The sequence below is a fragment of the Lates calcarifer genome, linkage group LG15, assembly GCF_001640805.2.
Source record: "Lates calcarifer isolate ASB-BC8 linkage group LG15, TLL_Latcal_v3, whole genome shotgun sequence".
Lineage (NCBI taxonomy): Eukaryota > Metazoa > Chordata > Actinopteri > Centropomidae > Lates > Lates calcarifer.
The window spans coordinates 2,790,031-2,806,111 of NC_066847.1; the positions used below are offsets into that span (position 1 = coordinate 2,790,031).

Below are 16,081 nucleotides of genomic sequence, written 5' to 3' on the forward strand. Positions count from 1 at the left end.
CCCCATGTTAGGTCGCTGGAGGCTTTCCATGTTTTGTTTTATTCACAGAGGAAAGAACAGTTTAGTAACAAGGCCAATGTTCTGTCTAGAAGGGGCGTGGTGTTCCCAGCAAAATTCCCAGCTTATTACACATGGGAAGGAAGTAGCAGAACATTTGCTCTAAGAATAAATACCCAGCCCCAGCAGTGTATACATGGCACTCCCAAACTGGCATATGTTCAGTTATTTTTCTACTCTGTCAAGACTTAACATGCCAGTGTTTTTCCTTCTCATTCTTACTTCTCTATCTTCTTTATATTTCTTATTCCAGCTTGCAGAGTATCAATACTGAATCGATGATGATTTAATTGATAATGATACTTAATTTGTATTAGTTTGTGGTAATTATTTTGAACACCACTTTATTTAGGAGCAAATAAATTGAATAATTAACCTCTTTAAACTAAATTTCTACCCTCTATAAGACACACTAATGGACCTGCCCACTGTATTTTAATGATGCAAATTTACAAAAAGAGTTGCAAATAATCAAAACCAAGTTACATACAGTGAACCTTGGACTGTAGGGGCCCTTGGGGTTTGATGCCCCAGGGCAGCTGCTCACCTCGTGTGTTTGACAATACAGCCTTGTTAAGTAAATAAAAGAATCCAAGCAAGTCATCGCAGGTAGATTTCTGCTGTAGAAACCTTGCATTCTTAACCAGGTTTACTCTTAAAATAGGTTTTATGTTTAACATAGGTTTTACATGTTAGTATGTGCATGACAAAGACCTCAGGAACAGCTGTGTGGTGGGATGAAAGGAAACATCATCACTAGCAGCTGTTCTTCCATCCAGACTAACCAAGTCATAATAAAACTGAAACCAAAATTAAAGTAAATAAGTCTAAAGACGTTCATTCACCTCTCACTGTGCCCTCACAGCCTCTGACCAAAAAGATAAAAATATATAAGATTCAAACTTTTCAAGCTGAAGCTTATCTCCCTTACATTTACAGTACCCTGCACTTTGGTTAAAAAAAAACCTGGTTCTAGATAAAACTTGACTCGTGACCACCTGTATGTAACCACAGGTTCTTCAGTAACCTGGTTATTACAGTGCCAGTAATCGGGTTCTGATTTCCTGCTTTACACCTGATTTCTCCCTTCAACCAGGTTTTAATCTAGACATATAAATGCAGCAACCAACTAATTCAAACTTCAAAATAAATCAGAAAACTCAAATCTGAAACCAGCAGACAACCATAGTAGGGATACTAATTCTAACCTTTTCAGGAGTCTGTGTTCTTCTGTTGGCGACACAGTTTCCTAACACCTCTTAAACAATAAAACTGGGTGACAAACATATGAGAAGTAGGTCACCCGTTTCCTTCATAACCACTGAACTCATATGAACTGTGGCAGACTTTGGGGCCTCCTGTGTCATGTTTGCAGAAACACTGTGACTTAGCTGCGAGGCATCTCTTTCCATTGACTTCTGGTATTTCAGGGTCAAACTGTAACAGGTCCAGGCTTGTTTAACCTGAGTGCTCTAAGGTGTGATACTGTTATGTCTGGATAAGCCATCAGGTGGGTGGAGGGTCAGATGGTCAGTGTCAGTTACAGCTTCACCCCCCACCCAGCTCGTCTTCACCTTTTGTTTGGAAACCATGTTTGCCGAGCATTGGTGGTTGTTTGTTGACAGTCTAGTCTCCAACAATCTGTGGAGCTCAGTGGTGCTTCAAAGGCCAATGAACCCTGCTGAATGAGGGACATTGTGTTATACCAAAAAACAACTGTCCTGCTGATAGTCATCCGTTTATGTAGTCATTTGGAGAGGCTCAGCATGTGGCTGCGCGTAATTCATATGACCGGTAATCATTTTGCCACGGCAAACGCGGAGTCACACATCTTTGGATCACATGCTTTTCACTGCAGCACTCACTGAATGGATGAGTGTGTTGAAATCTCTTTTTTCAGCTGGAACATCACTTGAGGAGAAGTTCAAAAGATGACCTCATCATAAGCAGGATAATTATAGACCCCCTCTTTTTTCCTCATCTTAAGCTGGAATCAGCACTTGGTCAGCAAAAAAAAGGAGCACAGACCCTTGGGAGATGAGTCATAGCTGTGTAAGCCCCGGTGCCTAGCATCAAAATTTACAACTCAAGCAAAACCACAAATTTTTAGGTGGCCAGGCAGATATCACTGCTGTAGGGAGGACAAACACAATGACTCATATCCCAGTAATGTCTACAATTTGGACCACATGACTGATCAGACTGAGTTGGACTGTTCTAGTCTGGGAAGTTGCTGTTAAAAGTTGGGAGATAAAGGCTGTGTTCAGACAGTTTAAAGCCCCATAAATAAAATCATAGTCCCCTCATTCATTTAAATGTATGCTGACTGACAGCACAGTGGAGGTGCCATTGCAGAGGTTCTGGTAAAAAAAAAAACAGAGGGTCATCAGCCAAGAGTTTTACCTGGCTCAACTTTTGCTGCTACACAACATGATGTTGAATATTCTAATTTCTGTACATTTTAGCTTATGATAAACTGTAAGGGTTCAACAATCTGTTACTCAAAAACTGGCCTTCCTGGATTGTTTTTCATTCTCTTACCGGTAGACTGAATTCCTTCCTATGTCGTTGTTTTAATGCAAAGTCATCTAGCTACTGCAGGAACTTTCCTGGTTGCCATTTTCAAATAGGAAGGATTCTGATTCTGGCCCAGGAAAATGTTGTCTCCATTCTTAAACTCATCCACATTCCTCTGATTGGCTTACTTTGTCTAATTCAAGGAAGCAGCCATCACTGAAACAAATCTTAGTTGTGGAAGGCAATTCACAGGTTTGCATTCAGACTAGTGTGTGTGTGTATATGTAAATATTCATGATTCTTTGAATGAGGAAGAAATGCACGCAGGAATGTGCCTCTACTTGTTACTGTACTTCCTCTGGAATCTTAGTTTTAGCTAGCACTATTTGGTTGGGCTGTTGAGTTTGCAAAGATTCATTTCAACATCCTCATCTCTCTGCTCTGTATCTAATCATTGTCAGTCGTTAGAAATGAAATTAAAAGTAAACAGAAAATGGTCTGTGGTGTACAAGTGGTGGAAAGTTGGTTTATGGATGTCAAGAGAACATCTGCCTTTTCATGAGATCTGAGACAACAGCATGTTTCTCTATCCATGATTTGACAAACATATGTTGTGTTTTTTCCCATTTCTTTACCATGTTTGCCGTCTGTTTACTTTTTGGTTTGGTCGCATACAAGAACCAACGTCTCTGCCGGACTGTAGGGGAGTTTCCTTGCACCACAGATAGGGAAACCAAAACCTAATCAAAACAAACAAAAGAAAATAGCAAAAAGAAACTATGTTCTAATCCAACATTAAAACTTACACTTAAATTTGGATGACCCAACTTTAACAGAATTAAAATTGAATATGCATTTTCAATTATTTTAATTTTTTCATTATTTGTCTTAGGTTTTTTGTCATAGTCTCAGAAAAATGTACAGTCCTGTGTAGTCCTGTTTGACCAATGTAATGCACATACAAGTTTGCTATGAGGCTAATAATGTGGGCTAATGTTGGCGTGTTTGATGGTTTCAAATGCAAACCAGAAAGTCTCAAAAGTAACAGCATAGCTGCAGTGTTTCTAGATAGGAAAAACCCAGCCAATCTCAAAATATACCTAAACTGCCTACATGAGGATTAGGAGCAATATTTAGGTCAAGTCTTAAACCTGTGTTCTTTTTTAAAAATTTAACTCACAAACCCATCTTCTCTGTCTTTGCTGACGTCTAATCATCAAATCTCTGTTCACCTGCTTCGTTGATCACATTTAAGTGGAACAAACTGTGTTAAAAGATTCACTTGATCTTGTTAACTTGACCTAATCACAGTCACATGATGCTAAAAGGATTCTCACTTAGGACTACAGTTGTTTTTAACAAACACTGTGACCTCTCAGCAAAGATAAAAAATGTAGATGTTTCCAGTGCTATAATTCCAATAAAGCATCTGTCAGCCTACATTAAACACAGTTAACACGGAAAACTAAATGTTTTTACCGTGGTGTGATCACACCTACAGTTTGTTTTGTTTGATATGAAAAAGTTGAAAGAAGTTGAAAAGTTGACTGTGTTCCATTGGTTTCCATTTTTTTAAGTTCACACTTGTTAACCTCAAGGACATAAACCATTAGAAACAAAGGGCGTTGTTTTTTCTGTTGTTTTTAGATGTGATAATGTCACATATCAACCATATTTATTTACTTGCAGAATGTAGCTCAGTTGGATTGTGTTCAGACCACACAGCTTTCAGGATCTGAATCTGAATCTGATGGTTTCAACATATAATTTGGAAAACAAAGGCAAATTTGAACATATAGGTCTATGTTACAGCTCCACTTAAACAATATTTTTACTCTAACCTGAAATTAAATGACTCCCTGCAATATTAAAGTTTCTTCTACTACTGATCCCACTGGGAATCAACACACTGCTCTGCAGTTAAATGCAGATTTCAGCTCATTATTTGGTTTCTTGGTCCATCTGGTTAAGTCCCTCCAGCCTTCACCAACCCACCAATATTCAACCAAAGCCAGTTTGTTTTCAGCCTTTCCTGTATTAAATGACAAAGCAATATTTTCCTTGTTTTTGGTGAATCCAAAATCTCTGCTGGATTTGCAGCAGATGGATATACAATTGCTCACATGTTAGCTATAAGACTTTATATATGAAAGCCCATTGACATTGCTTTATTTGGAGTCTATGTGCCCAAAGTGGTCAAATATTCCTTGAAAGAATACCTGACCAATTTAGCATTGTACCTCTATAATATTGTCAGTTTTATTTTTGTTTTTTGTTTGTTTGTTTGGTTGGTCGATTGTTTTTTAAAGGGACAATATTGCTGCATTAGAATCAGAGATTATTGTCTTTTTATTCACCTGTGGGCAGAGATTCAGTCAGAGATTTGCATGTGTTATATTAATTGTGGCAACTGTAGCCTTTTAGCCTCAAGATGTGGACTGAGACTTTGAGGTTTAAAATTGATGCAGTTAGTCTTAATTGCAACTTCCACAATTGAAAGGACAAATGCACTGAAGGAGGCTCGTTTAGTTTTTTTTTAACTGAGGTTCATCCCCTCATGTTTCCAACCAAATCCCTCTGTTGTTATTTTGTGAGAAGAAATGTGACTTAAGAATCATCCCAGATTGTGTTTTTCTCCCAGTTCACTTTGGTAGTGTACTTTACAACTGTTATTGCACCTGACCTTAATACCCTTCTTCATCTAACAGCAAGGTTTTGTTAATAGCTGGTTGACAGTTCAAATCATTTTTGAACAGTGAGGTATTTTTGGCACCTTGGATCATAAGATTTTGAATCCTCTAAGCCTTTCTTCAAACAGTTATACAGTCACACCTCACCAGGTAAACCACAGTCTTGGATTTGGCCACAGAGCAGCCAGTTGGGAGGTGAAATGGGGTTAAGTGTCTTACTCAGGGGCACCTTATCCATAGGTAGTGAGTAGGAAAAGCACTACTTGTTCACTTCCCTTTTCTGATTTTATCCTGCTGCTTCAGAGCCAGCGCATTTCATTTATCTGATACTCATCCCAAACTGTTGCAGCTCTGTAAGTGTAATCTGCAGACAATGAAAATGACGTGGTGTCAGAGTCTTAGGTGTTGTTCTCCTGATAAATGTTTTACTAAGCAGATGAAATTACTGGTTCCAGTGGTTCCCCTGTGGCATGCCACAGAAAGTACCCACACACCTATAAAAACGATAATTAGGGGTTTTTCTATGTGCTTTGCTTTTGTTTTGTCTCTCAAGGTCTTTCTGTGAATTTGGGTCAGGGCTGAAGTCTTTCATCCTCCCCCATGGATGACGATTGGAAGGATTACAGCACAGACAAAATAACTGCTCAGCTGATAACCAAAGACACAAAGAGGTCTGCCAGCTCAAGCCTGTCGCCTTCATATTACCAGAAAGAAAGCTGTTTGGTAAAGTCCTGATCCCTGCGTTGTTAGTCTGTCATTTCGCAGACACAAAGGTTTCTAAATGTGTTACTATCTGAAAACATAATCCTCTCAAATTTTGCCATGAATGCTCATCAGATGAATTTTAGAATTATTATAAATATTTGTGATATTTTGTACAGTCTGCCAATGGCTTAATCCAGTGTTTGAGAATCTAAATCCTAAATCCTTTACTAGAGTTCAATCAAAGTTCCTTTAAACCAGCAGAGAGGTTTAGCAGTTTAGCAAAAGGTCAGATCTGTCTCTTTGTGTTGTGTTTGAACTTATTTTGAGCAACATCTTAAAGGAAAGGGTTGAAACATTCTTTATGACATTCTTATTATCTACAAATGTCATGTCTGTATATTGACCCTAAAAACGAGTATCACGTTTCGTACACCATACTGCTGCTGGAAATACTATAGAGCACAAACTGTGTATTCAGTGCACTGATGAAAACAGTACCCAGCAAATGCAGTATTTACTCCTGTTTTTGCTAAGAACTAGAATGGCCAGATGTTTTGGTGAATTACTGAGTCTTTTCAGCGGTGTGCTTGGGGCTGATGCCTTTGTGATCTCTGATGTGTTTACGAAACTTTCGGAATTACAGACACGAAACATAACTGTAAAAACGAGGTGTGAAAGTCTCAGCCGCAGTGGGGAAGTATTGAGAGATGGGGTAATGTTATTTACTGAAAATAAGATAAACATGGAAAAACACCGGCCTTATTCTTCAACCCTCCTGATGTTCACTCGTGTTGTCGATACTTTATCGTTTTAATTGATCAAGTAAACACTGAAGGAATGTAACATGTGTTGATAACTGCTTTACAGAAGGAGAGTTAATGATTCATAACTGTTGTTAATTTCCTCATACTTACAAAAGGTGTTATTGTTAATGGGACAGAGCAGTAGATTCAACACAAGCTACACTGTGGATCTTACCAGGAGGCTGGCCCAGGGTGCATTTGCATTTTTACATGTTAGATGAGGCCAAACATTCACTTTGAACAGGAAACTGTTGGCTGATATCTGACATGGGAATATTTTTCTAAATGAAGCTGTAACTTATCAAGGCAGTAAATCAGATCAATAGGGCAAGTGTGTGATAAAAGTCCTTGAGAAATGATTGCGTGGGTGGTGGGATTACCATGTTGAGGGTAGAAGAAGCAATTATGATGGATCAGTATCAGTTAACTAAAGAGATTATTGACATGCTTCTTAGATTAGTGTTCGTCATGGTTATTATATGCATTTTTTCTTAGCTCTCCTTGATAGGAATATTAATCTCAAAAATTATCATTGAAAATGTGATACTGTCTGTCTGCAAAACACTAGCATGAAGTCCTGTTATGTAACTGCCTGAGCAAGAAAAAAAAATCATTGCGGATTTTGCAGTGGATTCTGATGTGACATAAAAACAATAAGAGCTGTGAGTCAGGGTTTGCTTTTCATGCACCTGACCAGTTGATTTCACCTGTGTATTTAATGAACAGTAATGAAGTCCCTACAAAAGCACGTGAGCTGCCAGGTGGTAGCCTGTGTATATTAGCATCAAATGTGCATTTAAGCATGCAGTGTGTTTGTCATGGGCCTTCCAGTATGTCATCTGATCTGAGTGTGCTTGTGCAGGAGCTGTTTGCATATCTGTATTTGTTGTCATTGACCTGAGGGTGTATTTACACAAATTAGTGAGGTATGAACGAAAGCTTCACACCCATGTCTTCAGAGACACATCGAAGTGTTTCTAAATCTGCTGGCTGAAGGAATGTCATTTACTAATTCACTTCTGTGCTGCATATTAAATAAGTGCATTAGTGTTAATGCTAAATCAACTTAATGTTTCCACAGTTCATGTCTTCCTGACTGAAGGACTAGGAAGTCAGTAAACTAAAATAAAACCCACCTATCTGGGTGAGGTAGTGTATTTTTGGTAAGCACATTTTATTTCCTCTACAAAAAAATTTGAGTGGAATCTGTTTCCATGTGACAGCACCACTTTGAAATGATGACCTGTTTTTCTTAGGCCGGTCACGAGTTGCAGTAGGAAAAACGGAAAACACACGACAAATCAATCTAATTCAGCCTCAGGCTGGTTAGCTTAGCTTAGCATAAAGACTGGAAACGGGGAATCAGCTAGCCTGGCTCTTTCTACTCATGGGGGGATATATGTCAGACTGTTTCTAGTCAGTGAGCTTTAGGTGGTGGTAGTTGGATTTTATTACCTTTGGACAGAGCCGGGCTAGCTGTTTACCTAGTTTCCAGTCTTAAGGCTAAGCTAAGCTAACCAGCTATTGACTCCAGCTCTATATTTGCTGTATAGATACAAGGACGGTGATTACATGAGAGGGACAAACAGGAACTTTAGTTCCACCACCAACATATTAACCATCACAGGGAAGATAAAATGCTTTACAAACATCACCTGCTGATTTTCTTCCCTTTATATTTGATGACACAAATGTGTAGCGAAACACAAGCAGCCAGGGTCGCCTCAGGGGCTGCAAAGCTGACACCTGTTTGTTAAATTTTTCATCTTTTCACTGGGAATGTTGTTATTAATGTTCCTACAACCACACCAGAATATTCTGAAAAACCACTCTATGTCATAACAAACACCCTGCATAGAAAATGAACTCCTACATCCTACCTGACACCAACCAAGGAAATTCTCAAGAGTATTTACTGGTTAAAGTGCATGTTGGAAATAGGCTATAAACAACAACCTCCCACTCATGACTGCACCTGAATAACATAACCCCCACCCCCAACACACACACACACACACACACACACACACACACACACACAGACTTCAAGGACACAGGAAAAGACAATATCACACTTCACAAGTTAGTGATGTCATTCCTCTATTTAGCTTGGCTAATTTAAAACCATACAATTGTTCAGCAACGTGATACCAAACCATGGGAACTGAGGAATATTGTTTATAAAAATGTGTTTTTTTAGGATTTGAGAACACACAAATCTTGTGTTGACATTTGAACATAGTTTGATTCATGTCACTAAGCTTTCTCACTTTATTCTGATTTAACATGTATATTTCATGTTCTGATGAATCTTAGGCAGTCTTGTTTATATGCATATTCATCCTGTGACCTCAGTCACTGCTGACTGAGAGCAGATTCTTGTGATAAATCTGTGATAGCTTATCTGACCTCTGTGAGAACAAACTGCTGCTCTGAGTGTGTTTGATCTTAACTATGCTACGTGCTACATTTTGTATTTCTCTGAATTAACATCACTTCCTATGAGCCCATCTGACACCCCCACCACAAAAAGTGTTGTTGATGCTTGACACCGCTTCTCTGCCTGTTTTCATTTTGATGAGCTGTTAGAATTAGAGCAAATTACAGCTGAATCGCATCTTGTTCTAGCTCAGGGGAAACTGAAATAATACGGTCAGAATCAGAATGGATAATTCCTCTTGATTATAACTTTTGTCTTATTTACAAATTAAAGTAACTGCTATGTGTGATCATGGAAACTTTACTGAGACAAAGAGAGAGGCAATACAGAGTCAGAAGCCAACAGGCCACGACTGCCGGCCATGTGACACTTACCAGCTTTTTTCCCATACACAATCATTCCAAAGGAAATTGCTGTAAAATGATAAATATGTGTTTCTAGTGTCACATCCACTCCAAAATAACTCTGTAAAATGACTTTCAAAACTAGAATTTGATCCATTAGATCCAATAAAATGTGAGTCTTGAGCCTTTATAAGCTGTATAACGACACTGTGCGTGGGGAACAGTATCCATGCTCGATGGGTTCAAAAACACGAAGCCCGAGGACGCCTGCAAATACCTGGTTCAGTGCCCTGTGAGCAAATTAGTGAATGGAACACCATCTTGGGATACAGTGTCCACTTCTCTGAGTACCAGCGTTAAGTTTGTCAGGTCATGTTACATAAGATTTAACCATATTAATAACTTATCAGTGTTGGCAATATTATGTCTATATCAGAGACTGTGCTCAATCCTACATTACCTTGCCAGCTTTGCTTAATGATATTGGTTGGCTATAAAACAGCCTAAACAATCAACGTTTCTTTTACTCACCTCCATTTCTTTGTGGTGAGCCTTAACGTTCCCCTCTGATAAAACTATGCATCCAGGTTTTTTTTCTCAGCCTCGTCATAACAAAAATAGACTCAGTGGACACAGTGGCCAAAGCTTGATGATTTTTTATTTTTATTTTGAATTGCATACAGTTATTGGTGCTGAAAATGGTCATCACAGTCTTGTTAACATGAGCTGCTTTTACTCTGCAAATAATAACATGGGCTGATGTGGTGTAGCATTTGAGCCATATCTTCAGACCAAGAGCAAAGATCTGCTTTAACCAATCATATGTCCAAAGTTCACCAACCTGTCACAGAGACTGGCTTTTCTTTGATAGTTTATCTCTTAGAGTGTTTTTTTTCTGATCAGTTCTTATTTGCTTTTACAAAATTCCCATAATCCCCCATGTTCTGCTGTGGAATCCAGCACGTCAACAAGACCCTGGAGCCTCCAACCAAAATATCTAGGCTGAACTGTATGACTTGAGGAAATAGGTGTTGACTGAAACTGTATCAGGTTCTGACGATGAAATGTGATAGGCGTGAGACAGATGGGAAGAAGCGTTCCTGAGAGAACAGTCCCACACGACGACATGGTGAAACATGGACTGATTAATAATAGAGATAAGTGTCAGTTCTCAGGCTAATGACAGCACGTGACCAAGGACGCCCACACAAGGTCAAGGAGAAACACTTCACATGTTTATTATATACAGAACAGCTTAAATGGCCACATGAGGTTGTTCAGGCAGATATTGTATTTATTGACCTCCAGAGAACTAATATGTTAAAACCCATCACTCCTGAATTTGCTGTGACTGTGAGAAAAAGATGAGAATTCATTCATTCACTGGTTATTGTAGTTTGATCATGTTAGAGGTGGAGTACATGATTTTGGACAATGTCAAAGATTTGACATTTGATGACGTCTTCTTGTCTTGTTGCTCAGTAACTTACTCAGGAAATTACTTGATCATCAAAATTGTAGTTGAGTAATTTGCTGTTGTTCTAATAATCATTTCAGTTAATGCAGTTAATTTCATCTACCTTTTCACCTTTGCATGCCTGTGTTGATTGAAATGTAACTGACATAGAAATCTAAGTTTGTTGCAGTCAATATAAGTCCCTGCAGATATTTTCTTCCTCTGGAGAAAGCCTAGAATCTGATTCATAAGGATAACAGAGCAGCCTGCAGGCCCTCAGGTCTCTGTGCCCTGGATTTCACCTGAGATGTTCAAGTGGTCACATGCAGGGTGTCTGGAGTACACATGAAGGGTGCTGCATTAGCTCAGTGATCCGAGGCGTTTTCAGGCTTCATTAATGTCCAGGCATGCCCCTGTGAGTCCAGAAAAACAAGAGCTTAGCGCAAAGGAATGCAGAGAGCACTTGACTGGACTCTGAAGAAGCTCAGCAGCTTACATAAAGAGAGCAGGAACAGTGCTGTTGAGTTTTCTCCCATATCCTCAGTTCTCTGATGTGTTTGTTTGTGGTTCGTTTCTGCACCTTTATTAAAGAATTACAGACATTTCCATGAAACAGATCCAAACCTAGAAAACGTACATGGCCTGAATCTGCCAAGACACCGAGGTATCTCTTACCAAAATTATGGAGAAGCAGTCATTTTCTTGCACAGGAGCCCGCATAAGAAAGCAAATTAGTCTTCTTTGTAGTCTGAAAGAAAATGTTTTCCTTCTGGTGTCTGGTGATTTTTTTTTAAAGACCATTCCTGTGGCTGTGTCGATAACAACCATCACTGTGTCCAAATCATGTCTCAAGCATAAGGTATGCGCCGTAGGCTGCTAGCATGTAAATATAACCCATTTAAGATTATTTGTTTACCTGCCTGAACCTATTTTGTCTCTCTCTGTCTCTCATGCTGTCTTAAGTCATTTCTTCATTGTGGCCTCAAGACATATCCAGAAAAGCATGTTTTTCTGACAGCTTTCCTGTAAGACTGTGTGCTCTATCAGCCCCCACAGAAAAATGTCCCTGCTTTACCTGAAAAAATCTCACACCTTCTGTGTTTTGAGTGAAATACTGGCCAAGTTTTGCCTCCCACACACATATCAGATTTAATTAAAGGCCTCTTCACTGGATTCTGTGGATGGGGGAAATACACGTTACTGTTTTGAAGATGTGACAAGCTGTTTCTCTGCACATTCTTTCACTCGCCCACGCTTTCTTAAAGAAACAGAGCTGCAGTGTCGTATTGCATATGAACGACACTCCTACACAAGTTTCAGTCTTTGCCTTTGGTGATACGAGCAGCTGTGTTAAAGTGATATTCCACCCAAAATCAATGTTTTTAACATGAAACACTTGGCCCGCCTAGACATGAAAAGTGACGACTGAGAGTGTGATGAGAAATGAAAGCTTCTTCTGCACAAATTTCAACAGAATAAAAACTATTTTGGCACAAAACTTGAACTTGAGCTCAGATGACATGATGTGCCATAACTATTGCAGACAAAAAAAAAGTTTTTTGAAGCAGATGGACAGTGTAAACTCTGAATCTCTGGACAAATGTGTTGCCACTCTTCTCAGCCGCAGTCGTTAATCTCTGGAGCGTCATGCTGCCAGTGTAGGTGTTGTAGGTGTCTCTGCTTTGGGTGTGTTGGGACCAACCACATTGTTGATTGGGCTGATTATCCTCAGGTCAGTTTTGTAACCAATAGAAGAGCAGGAGTCCCACAGTCCAGTATATGAATCAGACAGGGTTGTTGTGCATGTTTTATAGTCAAACAGTGAAGTAGATTTTTTGGGTTTGAAGAGTTTCTTTGGATTTTTATTGCACTGTGAAAATGTAAATAAATAGACAGGAATCTATTTTAACTACGGGACACAAACTCTTTAACAACCATCTTTCAAGTCCACAGGAAATGAATGGTGTTCAGGATAAAGTTAAACTTTAAAGGTTGACTTGTGATTCACATTCGTCATTCTGACTGGTTTAGGATGAGTCAGGTGCTGCCCATGTGAATCTCAACTTGCTTACAGTAATTAAAATTCCTCAGTCATGTGTCATGGTCAAGTTATACAGTTGGATAGCTTTCGATCTGGACTTTACCCCCCACCCCCACCCCCCAAGTAAATCATATTAGTCAACTATGGAGAATCTGGCTGGTCAGACGTCCAGTCTACACAGGAAATGGATTACATTACATCATGATTTAATTACATCCGTTTCAGTCTTTGCACACTGTCAGCTGTGTGGTCTGTCTTTTTTTTGAAGTTTTAGGTTTTCATGTTCCATTTTACAAAGCAACTACGCCAATCTGGTTAAATTCTGACTCATCTCACTAAGTTTCATTTCTCTTCCTTGTTCCTGTTCAGAGCAAAAATGAATGAATTTAACTTCCCATCATTGTCCCAAGATTGGGGTCCGCTTCCTGTTTTCTGACCTTTACTCTGCACTGTCATGATCATCTGCTTTCCCAGACTGCAGTCACGCTGATGACATCTCTCTGCCTTAATTCCTGCTTTTCTCATTTCACCCACAAACTGTTAAAGCTTTGATGTCATTTAAAGCATGTCAGGATGTCCTTCGAAGTGGTTGTCTGTTCTCTCTCTCTGCGTTTTTTCCCAGCTCTGCTCAGCTGACTGTGTTTGCTTCCTCCTAAAGTAAATTTACTCTGTGATGCATATGAAAGCCTACTCACAAGAGCAGGCTTGTCTTTGGCAAAGTCATATACATGTAAATACACGTTGGCCCATACCTCGCCCTTTCATTTCCTCTGTTTCATCTTTACACTTTACTAGCATCATTTTTTAGTTTTTTTTTAGTTAGCATGCTGTGAAACTTTCACAAAGTACAGAGAGGAGCAGCTAGTGACTGAGTTTGAGAGGAATGGGAGGAATGAAGATTAGGATACAGGCAGGCGTTGGAAGGAAAGGAGTTCTGGGAACACTGAGTACTAATATAACTCATATCATTGCAGCGTGTGTACCATTGAGGCTGGATTTCCAGGTTATAATGAAAAGGGGGGATTGTGTGTTTGTTTGGAGGCTTATTCGAGGTCTGAATGGTTAGACAGGAATAGTGAGAGCTTTTACCTCAGCTGCGATTCGTTAAAGCCTTTCAGCCTTGGCCTTTGTCCCTGCTTTGAATAGCAAGGTACACTTTGAAGCACTGCCCTTGCAAAAGACAATTGAAAGCCAACCAACCAACAGCTGGCAATGCAACTGCCGTTTAGCGTCTGTCAAGTCAAGATCCAACCTGTTCTCCCTATTAGAGTCACTCAGAATTAGGTTTTTCCAGTTTTCCTTTTGTTTTGGACACACAGGAAGGTGTGTGTGTGTACGCATGTGTGTAGTAATTCATGTGCAACGTGAGGCAACAGCCAGTTTACTGCACAGTTCCAGTGAATAATATTCCCACGCACTCCTCTAGAGGACAAACCTCATAAGCAAGTGAGCACCGCTGAGATAAACAACATCAGCTGACTGTGGAGGCAAACAGCAGCTCAAAGAGAGAACACCCCGAGTGCACATAACACACATAAGCCAGCAGCTTAGACACTGTTTACAGCCAGATTAACTGCGCCCTCAAGAAGTATACTAAAGCAGTGGAAGATGCAAATATGCAGTGGTTTCGATTTGATGCTACTTTATACCTCCACATCACTATAGTTGTGCTTTTTCCACTTCATTTATCTGGCAGCTGTAGTTGCTTCTTAATCTTTAAATGAAGAATTTATGTTATCTTATTTGGTAATAGGATATAATGCATTGTGTGTAGTGTCTAGTTGGGCCTCTTGTCATGTTTCAGATGGGTCTATGGGTTGATAGCAGTTCTGCCAAAGACATGGTTTCATTTAAATATCTATTAGATGCTGCAAAAAGGTAAAACTTTCCAATATCCCAGAGAAAAGAGCAGAAAATGAATCCAGTGCAGCAGAACTTGACTTTTTTATCCCTCTTTCTTCTCCTATTAATTGTTTCATGGCCACTCCTATGAATCTTGTGACCCTTTGGAGGGCCCCATTCCCTGGGTTGGGGACCCCTGGACTAAACTACCAGACTGTGCTGTGTATATAAATCATATATATAAATAATTTGCTTATTTAAAGAGAAACATCACTAATCTGGCACAGTGTCTGTCTGCCTGACAAATGTACGTTCACTATTCACTCTCTTTTAGCTCTGTTTTTGGTCTCCACTGACTCCTGAGGGAAATATGTTGCTCTTTAGCTGCTAAATTTTCCACTATGTTTACCAGCTGGTCCCTAACTGTGTCTGTCTGCTGTTTGGTGCTGCCTGTGGGGGCAACCATGACACTACGAGAGCAGTGAGAGTGAACCAAAACAGGAACATTGTGGTACGGAGCTAAACAATGAGCTGAAACTCACTACACATCTCCATAAACCCATGGGGAACTGCAGATTGAGGTCATAATTCTCTGTAAGTTCATCACTACAAGTGACGTCTTTCACATGGTCACAGTGTTTTCACATTCCAAATCTGTGTGCAGGCATTCACATACTGTGTGTTTGTGTGTGTGTGTGTGTGATGGGTAAAAATAGTGGTGGGAACATGTTCAATGGAAGCCACACATTTCCCACAGTCTGTACCCATGCTGGTATCTTATCGCTTATCTTTAAGGAAATGATTCACCTTTCAACACTGGTTCTTTGTTTGGCCAGTTTATGAATTCATTTCACCATAAAAAACAAATCTGGTATTAAAAAGAAACAATTGATGGGCATGATAACTGGGAAAAAGAAGTGATAAAACGGATGTGTAATTTGAATTAATAATACAGACTGATTGTTGATAAAATATTCTTTATATTATCTTAAAATAATACTAATATTAATATTCCTATGTTAAGATGCTCTCTGAACTAAAGACTTTTTAAAAGATTTTTAATCTTCTTTTATATAAAATAGAGATCCCATTGGTCATAGTAACTTGTTTCAGGGCTTTTAAATACTCTTCTACATTATTAATCTTTACAACCTTACCTTTTAAAAATGATTCCATTTCAGACAGA

The 16,081-nt window shown here is 39.3% G+C and overlaps 1 long non-coding RNA gene across 1 annotated transcript; it reads right to left on the minus strand.

Moving 5' to 3' along the window:
• Positions 1-10,196: 10,196 nt before the first annotated feature.
• On the minus strand, positions 10,197-15,866 carry LOC108883180 (uncharacterized). The gene is made up of 3 exons (XR_001960895.2): positions 11,688-15,866; positions 11,509-11,592; positions 10,197-11,425 (listed from the first exon to the last, which is right to left on the minus strand). It is a non-coding gene; the product is annotated as an uncharacterized LOC108883180 (long non-coding RNA).
• Positions 15,867-16,081: the final 215 nt, after the last annotated feature.